This window comes from Hyperolius riggenbachi, chromosome 5 (assembly GCF_040937935.1).
Source record: "Hyperolius riggenbachi isolate aHypRig1 chromosome 5, aHypRig1.pri, whole genome shotgun sequence".
In the NCBI taxonomy this organism is placed as follows: Eukaryota; Metazoa; Chordata; class Amphibia; order Anura; family Hyperoliidae; genus Hyperolius; species Hyperolius riggenbachi.
The window spans coordinates 100,429,828-100,444,862 of NC_090650.1; positions in this window are offsets into that span (position 1 = coordinate 100,429,828).

The following is a 15,035-nucleotide window of genomic DNA, read 5'->3' on the forward strand; positions in this document are numbered from 1 at the left end:
AAGGGAGATCTTGTCAGTGGAATGCCGAGAGCCGGGTGAGTAAATGTCATTTACACTCTGATTAGGGTTCTGTATAGGGAAGGAGGTAGAGAGGCGCTCAGGGAGGGAAGTGAGCCGCCTTTCCATCATCATGCGCCTGTAGGCCCGTGCCTAGAGTGCCTTATGGTAAATCCGGCCCTGATTACTGCTATATGAGTTCAGCTACAATGTAACCAAACTCAATACCAATCGAAGCGCTGTCCCCACTACTTCTCCCAGACAACTGCTTTAAACGGGGGGTGTTGATAAATACAGTTAAAAAAAGTCCATTTAAAGTCACTCCATAGTGTTTTTAACAGCAGGATGCTGTTTTCAGTCTTTCAAATAATATTACGGTATAAGCAAGCAAAAAACATGATTCAAAGATTAATTTCAAGTACTGACATAGTTGTAATAATTATTCAGCACATCTCAGACTTCTCCTTTTATAGATATATTCAAAAAGACAAAAAACCCCCCCAAAAAACAAAAAAAAAACAAAGTTTAAAAGCAGACTTGCCCTTATCAACCAGTCTAGTCATAATAAAACAGAATCTGCATAATAACACATTTCAACATAATAAGAGAAGGAATCTGGAGGTAGTTCCAACTCTAAATAATGGCTCATAGACGTCAGAGGGCAGATGGACATTGCAAGCATTATAAGTGGCTGCAGGGCCTTATGCCAACCAACCAGCACATAAGCTAAAGTGCTTGGCTTGAGTATCCTCCATTATTTTTGAAGAGAGGAGGAGGGATGAGTATGAATAGGAAACATGTGTAGTGGGCACCACCAATCAGGCAAAGTGTTCATACATGCCAATTAGTTTTCTCCTATAGCAGAATGGAACCTATAAACATGAAACTTTTACATGATCTAGTCAGGACAGCCAGATTGGTGAAGTAATGACTAGCAAGAGTTTAATGAGATGCCTACAACCCTCGTATATACTTTCTAACCTGCCTTAAAGCAATGGCGAGGAAATTATTCAAGAAAGACCTCAAAATACACACCTTGCAAAAAAAATGTTTACTTTTTTGATGCTATAACCATTATACACTGATAGGAATATATTAATGATCAAGGTTGTACAGCCAGTAAAAAAAGTTACTTTAAAAACAAAATAAACACAAACGTAGACCTAAATTTAGTTTGGTCAGCAGGAAAGTAAAAAATATCAACAACATATACACCTATATTCATCTAAAAATTAATTACCATGCACTCTTAATCTACAAAACAGCATGATCTTATAAAATAGCTTTATCTGCCTGCATAATTAAAAGCAAAATCGCAAAACCCATATCTATAGCAAGGAATTGTTTGTTTGCCATTGAGATGTTTAGAAAAAAAGCCTTGTACATGCCTGGGATAAAGTTTACCTAAAACAACATTTTGTGATAGACTTCTCAACCATCAGTGTACAAATGAGCTCATTGGCTTCTTTCTTAACTATCTCTTGGAAAGGGAAAGGGGTAAATGAGCTGCAAGAGTCCTGTTGGAGTTGAGTCATGTACACCCTTTAAATGTTTGGCCAAGCAGCCATTCAGGGTTATCTTGACTGAGGATCAAGTATGTGTATAAGTGTTACCTGGGCTTGTTTAACCTCTTTCGGACAGGATGGCCATGACCCCTTTAAGACCAGAGCCATCCTTTCCCTTTTTTGTACTGTGATTGCTGTGGTTGCCTCTCAGCAACCCAGAAGTCAGGAGCCAATGAACGAATGGAGTGACAGCAGAGTGAGAAGCTGCAGCAACATAAACAGTGGCGTGAACAGCAAAAGCAGTGGCGCCTCTGGCCATTTTGTCACTCCAGGTGCTGAAACAAGTGGCGCACAGACACACTCTAGATCCCGAGATAACACTAATTAGGGAATGTCATACAAAGTGTTGTTGTAGAGAAAAGGTTTGTCGATTCCTTATGAGAGGCTTAGCAGATGCTTTCATTAGAACTTTTTCTCTCTTCACCCTTAGTTTTCAGTCTCTAAGGACAGGAAAAATAAACTTTTTTTCCCCCCTGGAAGCCGCCCCTAGATAAATCTCAGCCCCAGGCAATTGCCTTATCAGCTGGTGCCTAGAGGCGCCTCTGAGAAAAAGGAATGTGTGGCAGGGATGATTGAAATCTACATCCTGGTAGGAATAAGTGGCCACAAACAGGGCATAGATTTCAATGGTCGTGTTCCAGAAGTGGGTACAGTTTTGGCTTACTGTACCTTTGAGCACATTATTCCCCTCCTAACCCTGCCCTCTGAACACCATTCCATTGGACACTGCATCATCAACAGTACACATCTCTCAAGTATACATGAACAATATGTCTGTACAGTGTTCAGTCATGGTAACCAGAGGATTAGAAACGATCCTGACCAGCGACACTGATGGTGCATGTGCAGGTGCGTAACAATAGACCCTGAAAGGGTTGAAGCTGCAGGGGGTCCCCATGGGGAGATAAATGTTTTTTCCCTGTCATGAAAGACTGACAGCTATGGGTGCGGAGAGAAAACGCTTTCTGCTCTCTGCAAAATTGTTCTAATGACTGCACCTGCTCAGCTACCGATAAGAAATCATACAAAGTCTTCAGAGTTTTGCAAAGATTTGTAGACAGTTCCTTCCATTCACTGGTGTCTGTTTCTATCTGCATGGGGAAAACACATTCAAGTGTGCACTAGCCAATTGAATAACATTGGCTCTCAGTTTACCTGTGCAGAAAGCGGAAGGGCGGGCATCCAAGGTTTTGCAGAGGGGCCCTGTGATTTCTAGTTACCCCGCGTGTATGTGCGGAGGGAAACGATGCACTCAGAGATCACTGTTGTCTAAAGATATGGTGTTCCAGATCTTTAAACAAGTTCAGGGTACACCCACTCAAGTTTCAGCCAAGGGAACGATGAAGGCCGCCTCTGCCAAGTTCCAATGAAAACTGTGTACAAGGTACTAAATCCATGGACAGATACCGGCAAATCAAGAATTAAAAAGATGTAACATGACATTATTATTATTTAGTATATTTATATAGCGCCAACATATTACGCAGCGCTGTACAGTGTATATATATATATATATATATTGTCTTGTCACTAACTGTCCCTCAAAGGAGCTCACAATCTAATCCCTACCATTGCCATATGTCTATATTATGTTGTGTAAGTACTGTAGTCTAGGGCCAATTTTTTTTTTTTAGGGGGAGCCAATTAACTTATCTGTATGTTTTTGGAATGTGGGAGGAAACCGGAGAGCCTGGAGGAAACCCACGCAGACACGGAGAGAGCATACAAACTCTTTGCAGATAGTGCCCTGGCTGGGATTCGAACCAGGGACCCAGCGCTGCAAGGCGAGAGAGCTAACCACTACGCCACCGTGCTGCTGACATAAAGAAATACTACTCACATACAGAATCTATCAATAATTGTCTGTAGAAACCACCATAGCAGTCCTACACCAATCGGCTAGAAATTGTTTTAAATAGAGACAGAAAACTTTATCTTGCTCTGCTACCATTTGCCTCTAGTAACAACTGCAAATTATCTCTCTCTGGCTAGGTTCACAGTTGGACGTTGCGGAGCTGCATCTTATAACACAGCTTACTGCACCGAAATGAAGTGTATGTGACATTCACAGTGCGATGTTAACATTGCATTCTAATGTGTAGCATTATGGTTATGCACTGCTGCAGTACATTACCTCTAAATGCACATGTTACCAGGTACAGGAAAGAATACTCTTTATTGCCTGTATGCTTTACTGTATCTTCTTTATGCAACAGTAATGCAGCGTTAATGTGCGTTACCACTTTTTTTGTTGTGTTGCATTGTAATCATGCATTGTGACTTTAACGTCACATCACAGCGCAACGTCTACTGTGAAGTACAGGGTGGGCCATTTATATGGATACACCTTATAAAATGGGAATGGTTGGTGATATTAACTTCCTGTTTGTGGCACATTAGTATATGTGAGGGGGAAACTTTTCAAGATGGGTGGTGAGTGACCATGGGGGCCATTTTTAAGTCGGCCATTTTGAATCCAACTTTAGTTTTTTTCAATAGGAAGAGGTTCATGTGACACATCAAACTTATTGGGGATTCACAAGAAAAACAATGATGTGCTTTAATGTAATTTTATTCTTTTATGAGTTATTTACAAGTTTCTGACCACTTATAAAATGTATTCAATGTGCTGCCCATTGTGTTGGATTGCAATCCTGTAACGATTGGTGTCAGCAAGCACAGATATTCTGATTATTGGTTATCTGCAGTATCACCAATAATACAGATGCTATACCTGATTATATGGTGATCTGCAGAATCACCAATAATGCAAGTATAGCGTGACACGGACAATCGGATGCAAGAAGGTGCTTGGTGCAATAGAGCATCTTTATAGGGCACAGGAATACAACCTCCAGCAAGCTGGAACAGCAGACAACAATGATATACAGTATGAATTCACAAGTATTGTGGAAAAGTCCACCACACAGTAATTCCTCAGAGGTGTGGTTACCTCTGAATGGGAACCCTGTGTGTGAGATCCTCCAAAGGACGTAATGGAGGAGACTCGGCCTCTAGCAGCAAGGGTTTGCTACAGGCGGTCGTCTCAAGAGGCAAGCCTCTGATAGAACCCTACAGTGGGAGACGTTCCACTGAAGGGAGAAAGGTCAGACAAAATGAGGTTCGGCAACAGATCAGGCGGCAGCAGTACAGAAACATGAGACAGGGCATTAGTCGGAAACCAAGCCAATAGTCGATAACGGTACGGGCTGGCGAAGTACAGAATCAGGAAGCAGAAGAATAGTCAAGACAGGCACAGAATCATACACGGTAAATCAAGACAGTATGATATGTGTATATATTGGCGATAAACCAATATATAACACAATATCAAATACAAGGTTGACTAGATGTGACAAGAGCTGGGGTCCTGCCGGATTATCACACGGGAACTGACTAGGTCTGAGTGCTGACACAGGGTATCGCAAACACAGACGAAGTGTGACTGAAAAGCACTTCCTTATATACTGCCTGGAAGAGAAGTCTCCACCCCAGGCAGCAACCAATCAGAGCAGGCTAAAATGTCAGCTTACCTCCAGGTCAGCTGACATGCTTTCTAAGAGTATAAAGGCGTGTCTGGCATGCGCGCACACCCCCTAGAGGCAAGATGGCAGAGCCCTGGTGAGCAGCATGTTAGTGAGTTTGGAGCAGAGTGCTCAGACGGGTTTGCGCAGCGGATGCGGACGAATTTCCGCATCCCGTGTTGGAAGGTCCGCTTGCCGGACTGGATGCGCAATCCATCCGGCGTTGCGGATTTTTCGTTACAAATCCTCTTCTCCTACTCTTCACACACTGCTAGCAACACAGCAGGAGAAATGCTAGCACAGGCTTCCAGCATCTGAAATTTCAGGTGCTGCACATCTTGTATCTTCAAAGCATAGACAATTGCCTTCAGGTGACCCCAAAGATAAAAGTCTAAGGGGGTCAGATCAGGAAACCTTGGGGGCCAGAGAAATTGCTACATGATGATGTGTTTCCCTCTCTATGCACTGAAGCTGGCACGTTCCCTGAGTTTTTCCAGCAAGATGGTGCACCACCACATTATGGGTTTCAGGTCTGAGCATTCCTAGATGAACAGTTTCCTGGAAAGTGGATTGGTCATCGTGGATCAGTTGAATGGCCCCCAAGGTCTCCAGATCTGACCCCCTTAGACTTTTATCTTTGGGGTGATCTGCAGGCAATTGTCTATGCTGTGAAGATACGAGATGTGCAGCACCTGAAACTACGGACACTGGAAGCCTGTGCTAGCATTTCTCCTGCGGTGTTGCTATCAGTGTGTGAAGAGTGGGAGAAGAGGGTTGCATTGACAATCCAACACAATGGGCAGCACATTGAACACATTTTATAAGTTGTCAGACACTTGTAAATAACTCATGAAAGAATAAAGTTACGTTAAAACCAAGCACACCATTGTTTTTCTTGTGAAATTCCCAATAAGTTTGATGTGTCACATAACCCTCTTCCTATTGAAAAAACCAAAGTTGGATTCAAAATAGCCGACTTCAAAATGGCCGCCATGGTCACCACCCATATTGAAAAGTTTCCCTCCTCACATATACTAATGTGCCACAAACAGGAAGCTAATATCACCAACCATTCCCATTTTATCAAGGTGTATGCCTATAAATGGCCCACCCTGTACTTAGCCTCTCTCTCTCTCTCTCTCTCTCTCTCTCTCTGTCTCTCTCTCTCTCTCTCTCTCTCTCTCTCTCTCTCTCTCTCTCTCTCTCTGTTTATATACATATATACATTTTACAGTTCCTAAAAATTGAATTAAAAATAACACAAAAATGCACAGGGGCTTATTTATCAAAAGAACTACAACAAAACCTGAACCCCCCCATGCAAGTATTGAATTGTTTCCTCATTTAGTAGTAGAGGAAGTCACTTCCTTGGACAATTATTCAACAATCACTCAATTATACTTTGTAAAGTCCACCCCATTGTGTGCAGCACAAATAGCAGCTACCCAACTCAGGCATGTAGATAACTTCACAGTTTTGCTATTTCTGTCCTACTTTTAAGGTCCATACACACGCCGGACTGCAGGCAATGACGGGTCCGTCGTCACCTCCCGCTGGGTGGGTGTTCCAGCGACAGTCCGGAGTGTGTACAGTCTGTCTGCAGACTGATAAGGCTGTTTCAGTCTGCAGACAGACTGTACACACGCCGGACTGTCGCTGGAACGCCCACCCAGCGGGAGGTGACCCGTCGTTGCCTGCAGTCCAGCGTGTTTACAGACCTTAAGAGCATATTGAAGATAGAAAAACAGATAAAGACCCCTTCACTCAGAAAAAAAAAATCACCAATGTGTGATCTTGCCAAAACTTAGCTAAACTGAACCAGACTTAGCCAGACTATTCTGAAATCTCCCCACCAAATAACAACTCTTTACAAAGAGTGGCTTTAGCCTCATACACGTGCTAGACTAAACTTGGCAGAGGTGACCAGTCAGGGCTACCAACAATCTAGAATGTGTACAGCAGCCACAATGCATCGACTGAAGCTCCCAAGTGCAAGATCCCAGCCAAGTGCATTATTCCCCTTCTTACCCCACTTGCCCAATCCATACTCTGCCACAACATTATCCCTCCTTTCTTCTAGCAACAGAATGCTTCAGTAGCTTGTAGACGAATAAAACATCTGTACAGCACTCCACCCCAAACTGTCATCTGAGGGATCAAGTTCCAAACCCTTCAGGCGGCAGTCATTGTTCATGTTTATGCACCTTAACCAGAGGGATTTATCAGACACAGCTGATAAGGAGTAAATTGTTTGGACTGGAGATATCATCAAACACGCACTTAAAACTAATTGATCACTTCCACTCAATTGGGAGGATTTGATCAACTGAAAGTATAATCACATTTGCTGCACATTGAATGTTCTGTACTGCTTTGCGCAAAAAAAGTCATGTATTGTAGTAAATCTAAAGCTGGGCATACACGGGTCGATCCGGCGGCCGATTAGCCGCCGGATCGACTCCCGCCGCGTCCCTGCTCATCCGCGCGTGCGCACGGATAGATTCCCGCTCGTCCCCCGGGGATCGAGCGGGGAATCTATCCGACAGGTCTTCGGAACTGTCGGATATTATCAATCGAGCCATCAGTGGCTCGATTGATAAGAGGAATCTGGGCCGTGTATGCCCAGCATAAGTGACTGCAATCAGAAGAGTATAGAAATCTGATCAAAATGTCATTGTTCATTCTGGTGGGATTCTACTTCAAAACAATTCAGCAGTTTCTTTTTTTTCTGATTTATGATTTTCTTTCTCACCATGTACAGCTATCAGGGATAATCAAAATTTGCCTCATATGATTTATAAGCAGCATGATTAACACATTAATACCCAGCACTAGAGTCCCAGGTTTGAATCCAGGACCCCATCTGCATGCATATTAGTATGTTCTCCCAAAGTTCACAGGAGGTTCAATGGGAACTCTGGCTAACTCCCACATCCTAAAAAACATATCATAGTTTAAATGGCTCCCCCCTTAAATTTACCTGGGAATATATTTGGAACATTACAATATAGCTAAATGTACAGTTTCAATTGCTTTTACCGGAAACAATCATTAGTAATTGTTCAGGGTGGCTGTTAAAGAATGATCAATGTACAGACACATTGCACAGCTCTGTATAGAGCAGGATGTTCTGTTCTATGGAGATGAGAGGGGGAGGATCAGTGGGAGTGCATTGGCTGTGGGAACTACAATATAATAAGAATAACAAAAGCAATGGCTGATAGTCCTTCAACACTGCCGATGACAAATGATTTTTGGGGAAAAATAAATATTTACTCAAGAAGAACAATCATTTTGAGTGATGACAATCTAGCATTTGTATGTAGCCTAAAGGCCCATACACATGTCTGATTTTTTGGAACGACGGGTCGTTTGAACGTCCCATCGTTCAGACGTCCGCCTGCTAAATCAGGCGTGTGTACAGACTGTCGTTCGCGTGATAAGACTGAGTTTGAGCCATACGCCCGGTGGATCGCTCAAACTCAGTCTTATCACGCGAACGACAGTCTGTACACACGCCCGATTTAGCGGGCGGACGTCTGAACGACGGGACGTTCAAACGACCCGTCGTTCCAAAAAATCAGACGTGTGTATGGGCCTTTAGTCTGTGTACAGATAAAAGTCTTTTGAAAATGAGGAATCAATCTGCCACATAGGTTTGGCAGGAAGGCTTGAGCAAGGGATTTTTCTAACCCAAAAAATGCTTTGATAGTCTATTTACTTTTTTCTTTTTCACGCTTGGGCTGTGCACACAAAACGTAAAGGACAACTGAAGCAAGAGGGATATGGAGGAAGCCATATTTATTTCCTTTTAAGCAATGCCAGTTGCCTGGCAGCCCTGCTGATCTATTTGGCTGCAATAGTGTCTGAATTACACCAGAAACAAGCATGCAGCTAATTTTGTCAGATCTAACAATAATGTCAAAACCCCCTGATCTGCTGCATGCTTTTTCAGGGTCTATGGCTAAAAGTATTAGAGGCATAGGATCAGCAGGACAGCCAGGCAACTGGTATTGCTTAAAAGGAAATAAATATGGCAGCCATATACTGTACCTCTCAGTTCACTTTAAGAAATAACTGACGATCTCATACACAGCTTGTGGAAAAGGACAATTGTTGGCAGAACATATCCATAGCCATGGCAGATAAGGCAGGTAAGCACATTTGAAAGCACAGGATGTTGACAATATGTCTGCTTTCATGAAAGCAGGAAGTAGAAACACTGGAGATTTATTTTAGGATTTATATCGGGTGTAACAAAGAAATGTTTTTCTTTAAAGGTTATCATGCTGTAGTGTATCTTTTGGAGTAGATTGAAAGCTCCGAGTTCAAGTCCGCTTTAACCTCTTGAGGACTGCGGTGTTAAACACCCCCCCCCCCCCCCCCCCTAGTGACCAAGACATTTATTACTAAAATGGCCACTGCAGCTTTAAGGCCTAGCTGCAGGGCCACACAACTCAGCACACAAGTGATTCCCCCCCTTTTCTCCCCACCAACATAACTCTCTGTTGGTGAGGTCTGATTGCTCCCCAGTTGTTTATTTATTTTTTTTAGAAATATTTATTTTATTATTTTTTTAATACATTTCCCTCTTTTTTATTTATTTTATATTACCCCTTCCCTACCCCACCAGCCAATCAGTGTGATCAGCTGTCATAGGCTTCAGCCTATGTCAGCCTATGACAGCCGATCACTCCCCAGCCTATGGCCTTAGATCAGAATCAGAATCAGAATCAGAATTTATTATCGCCAAGTACAACGGTGGGTTGTACCCGGAATTGGTTTTGGCGCATACAGGGTCGTTGATGAAAAAGACAAGAAACAGCATATGGATAAGCATGGTACATACATAGACGGGACAAGCATACATAGGACAACATTACAGCTTGTGCGTACAATTAAGCAGAGTGCAGCATTGCATACAGTTAAGCATGGTACATACATATAAACAATAAAAAGCAAAAACAAAAAGCAAAACAGAAAGCATTACAGCATACACGTATAGATTAACGTAATACAAACAGAGCATTACAGCATACACGTACAGATTAACATAATACAAACATAGCAAAGCATACATTGATAGCAGGAACAGAAAAGAGTGGGACTGGAGGAGCAGCCTGAGAGCTGATATGAGCGCTGCCATTTTCGGCACTGGACGCTACACAGCGACACGCTCCCAACAAGACAGGTGCTACCGATTGTCCACGAAAGTAGAGAGAGAAGGCTGAGAAAAACTGAGGGGCATCATGATGGAGGCGGACAGCAGAGTTCACTCGGACCAGGTTGCCCGAGGGGTAGCACTCCTGGTTTCAAGTCTGCACGGCTGGTAATGAGGGTGCAGACGCAGTGGGGGCCCTGTGGGGCCAGGAGGCACCTTTGCTGGGCCGCAGTGGAGGTGGACGTGGGGCCGGGGGCAGCAGTGGTGGACAGGCCAGGGGGGTTTACCTTGGTGGTGGCAGGACATCAGATGCAGCAGCCAGCAGTGGGCAAAGGTAGTGGACCTGGCAGCAAGTAAATTTAGCCCCCGGCTTGTGGCCTAGTGCAGGTAGGATGTAGGTGGCCAGGAGGTCAGCAGCACAGTCCTTTAGAGAAGATGGTGTGTCCGTGGGTGGTCCAGTGGATCCCGCAACAGCAGCGGTGGGCCGGTGCAGCTGCAGGGGGCAGATGGATGGAACCGGCAAGGCATGCTGGTGTACCCGGCAGCGGCATACCTGCACTGAGGAGCAGAAGAGCCCGCTTCTCCCCTTCATGCTGTGGCAGCGGTGTTGTGTCTGGCAGGCTCCCTTCCCAGCTCGGAGCACATGGCACCGCGATGATCAGCTGACTGTCCGCCGCATCCGATTCCCGGTCAGCTGATCCAGCGGCAGCCAGCAGTGGGCCACGGGGTAATTAGACGGCGCCGTCTAACAGTCTTCGAGCAGCGATCGCCGCTGGGAGACTGAAGGTTCTGCTCCGCCTTCCAAACAGAGATACGCGCACATTAGCGCGCAATCTCCTGCTAGCCCCATAGAAGGCTGCTCATGCCAATCGGTGTGGAGTGGTTCTGGGGCTGCCGCCCCGTTCACGCCAGTTGGCGTGGAGCGGTCGGCAAGCGGTTAAGGAGTAAAACTACACTAATCTAGAAATGCATTACTAGGATTGGTCCCTGTAAGAAACTGCAGAAGACAAGAAGCAGAGAGACATGTGGGGGGGAAGGGGGCACTCATACATAATTTTACACCAACATTTTTGAATATAATTTAAATAATTTCTATTAACTATTTACTCCTAAATGTAATGTTTGTAACATGGAAAGCCATACCATCCTATTTTTGTGAGTGGACTTTAAGGGCTGGAATCCACTAGAGTGATTTTTTGAGTGTTTAGGGAAGTGACTCTAAACGCTAGCGATTTCCCTAAACGCTCAGCAAGTGTTAATGGATGGGCCAAATTCCACTGGAGCGATTGTGATTACCAAAATCACAAACGCAGGACATGCAGCATTTTTAGCGTTTCTGCAATGTAAAGTATATAAACACTGGCGTAATCGCTCGTCAACATTTTTAAATTACTGCACACTGTACAAAAAATTAAATTGATTGAAAGGACCAATCAGAATTAAAACTGCTAATCGCTACACAATCGCTGGCAAAATGCTTACACTTTTTAAAATCGCTACCAAAATCGCCAGAAAACGCTCATGAAATCGCTTCCAAAATGCTCATTAAAAGCGCTAGCGATTGCAATTAGTGATAGCGTTTTTCTAGTGGGTTCCAGGTAGTGTTGGGCGAACAGTGTTCGCCACTGTTCAGGTTCTGCAGAACATCACCCTGTTCGGGTGATGTTCGAGTTCGGCCGAACACCTGATGGTGTTCGGCCAAACTGTTCGGGTTCGCCCGAACTGCTCAATGCCCGGCCGAACAGGGCCCTGTTCGGCCGAATACGGCCCCCCTATGGGGTCGCAGGCATAAGGGGGGAGCATGCCCCGATCGCGGGGGGGGGGGAGTCGGAAATTCCCCCCACCCCCTCCGCTAGCGCTCCCCCCTCTGCCCGCTTCCCCATAAAAAATTTTGCGTAAAGTTAAATAGTACCTGGTGGTGGCTGCTGCAGTGGTGGTTGGCTGTGGCTGGCAGTGGTGTGAGTGAGGAGGAGGAGTCCGAGTAGGACGCATTGAGGCCGGGCAGCGGGCGGTTCAGTGGTAGTACCCTTGTGGTACTTCCGCCCTTTCTCTGACCTCACGTCCTCTACGTGATGACGCATACGAGGGTACGCACCACGCTATGTTTGCAGTACATGCATTACGTAATGCCTACAATGTAACAAGGGCATAACCCAACACACACTCTGCGCAATATAACATGCACATTATTTTCAGAGCATAAAGAATTGTTATGTAACATGCTTGATATCTTACTCAATGTCCACACTGTAGAAAGTGTGTTTGGATAACATGATCCATTACAATGCAAGGAGGTGAACATGTTCATGCAATTGTATGAGCAGTGTACCCGCATGCAGCCACACAATAGGGCCCATATGCAATTTCCTTTTTCTTTTGAGTTTTCTCCTAAGAGGTAATTTTTCATCTTCGATTTATTTTACCTTTTTAGTACTTTGCAATGGAAAAAGTACCAAAAAGTAGGTGAAAAGTACCATCAAAATTATTTGGAGGATTTGTTTGCTTGCTGGTGGTTTAAAAGGCATTTTATTGGCAAGTTTGAACAGTTTAACTTAGTAGAAAACTCATGAGAAAAAGTGAATTGCGTATTGGCCCTTGACATAAAACACATTTTAAAACAACCAGCAAGCAAGAAAATACTCAAAATAGTTTAGATAGTACTTTTTTCACCAACATTTGGGTATTTTTTCAATTTTAAAATGCTGAAAAGTTATTTTAAAGAGAAGATGAAAATTATCTCCAAGGAGTTCATTGTATATGGGTCATGGTGTGAATGCACCCTAAAACACACCACAGATATTATGAAGTCAGCTGTTATAAAAAAGAGAGAGAGAGAGAGAGAGAGAGAGAGAGAGAGAGAGAGAGAGAGAGAGAGAGAGAGAGAGAAAGGGACTCTTTAAATTTTAGTTCTTATCGTAATTTATATTCTTGCTAAATAGTTGAATGTCATAGTCATTAAATAGACTGAACGTCATAGTTCAGTCTCTGAGGTCCTGTACACACAAGCCAATATTCACTCCCTATCAGTAATCGGTAAAATAAAAATGATAATCATTTATAGTCATGATCAGTTTTGTTGTCTTTCACTTTGTCTCTGTGAAGTCTCTTCAAACAATAAAGCAAGGCTGGCTATTTGGCTAATGTCCCACTTTGCATTGCATAACACCTGCACTACAATGCAGACGTAATACAACATACACTCTGCATGTCAAAAACATTATTTCAAAGCAAGGTCAGCTGCTATAGAACACCCGTGTTTTTACACACAATATCCAGATTAGTGCACTGTAGATAGAGCATTAGGGTCCTTTTACACTGTATCAGTTTCTGTCAGTTGTAACTGAAAGGACAACTGATGTGCAATCCAGTGTCCATATTTCCCTTTGGCCTCTTTCACACCATACGCTAAAAAAATTAAGCTTTTTCACAATGCAATGCCACGGAGGGAAAAAATGCACTGAATTGCAATGCATAGCAACACATTAAGTGTAAAAGGGCTCTAAGGATAACATGATCCATTACATTTAGATTTTGGACAGTTTATCAAATGAAAATGTGACTGGACATGATGGAGAATATGTATGCAGGCAGGCCAGGAGCAGCGGGGGATTGAAGGCGGCATAGCACTGCACTGCATCGTGTGGTATAAGGCTTCCAGCTTTATTGATGGACCATAATCAACTAATGCATACATAGCTTTAGGAGAAAAGTGAAATGACTGAAGCTAGCCATACATTACAGTTTTGATCAACTGATAGAATGATCAATTTAAAAAAATATTATTTAGAATCAATAAAAGCCCCACACACCACACAGGTAGCAATATTGGGCAGGTTTCATACACATTATTGATTGAATTTGTGTTTCAATCATTTAAAGTTGCAATTAGATCGATGTCCAAGTGCATTGTGCATTGTGAGAAACAGTAATCGAGCAGATGAAATGACAGCCGATTCCTGTGTGATTGGTTAAAATTGTGTTAAATGGACATAATGTTGATTTTCAGCCTGATATTTATCACTTTATTGACTGACCAAACAGCCAAAGTGTATTTAAGTCACGCTCGTTTTCTAAGGGGCCAATGAAACATAAAAATGGCTACCCTAAAACGTTTAATCTGCTCTAGATTTTGCTCACAATTTTACACGTAATGCAAAACCCAATCTACACGATATGATTCTTTGTGCAATTCGATTACGATTCTATTTACGATCAGATTAAATCCGACATGTCCGATTGGGATTCAATTTGATTCAATTTGATTTGCCATTGCAAAACAATGGCAAATCAAATTGAATCGAATCGAATCCTGATCGGACATGTCGGATTTAATCGGATCGTAAATACAATCATAATCGAATTGCACAAAGAATCGTATCGTGTAGATGGGGCTTAAGTGTTTTCACCCAACTAACGTCTAGGTTTTAAGCTCACAAGGCCAAGGTTTCTTCCCTCTAGTGCAGACATTCTCAACCAGGGTTCCTTGAGGACTCTGCAGGGGTTCCTTGGCATTTTACCCCATCGTGAGGGAAATATAATAGAGCACATTATAATAGGGGGTACTGTAAAAAGAAGCACTAAATTGGGGTCAGAATACTAATGAGCACAGTATAATGAGTGGCAGTGTAATAAGAGGTAGTGAAATTAACAGCCTCACCTACTTTTATAGACCATGCCTCGTGAAAAATAAATACAGGGGCTCCTCAAGATTAAAAATTATTTGCAGGGGTTCCTTGAGATCCAATGGTTATTTGCAGGGTTCCTCCAGGGTAGAAAGGTTGAGAAAGG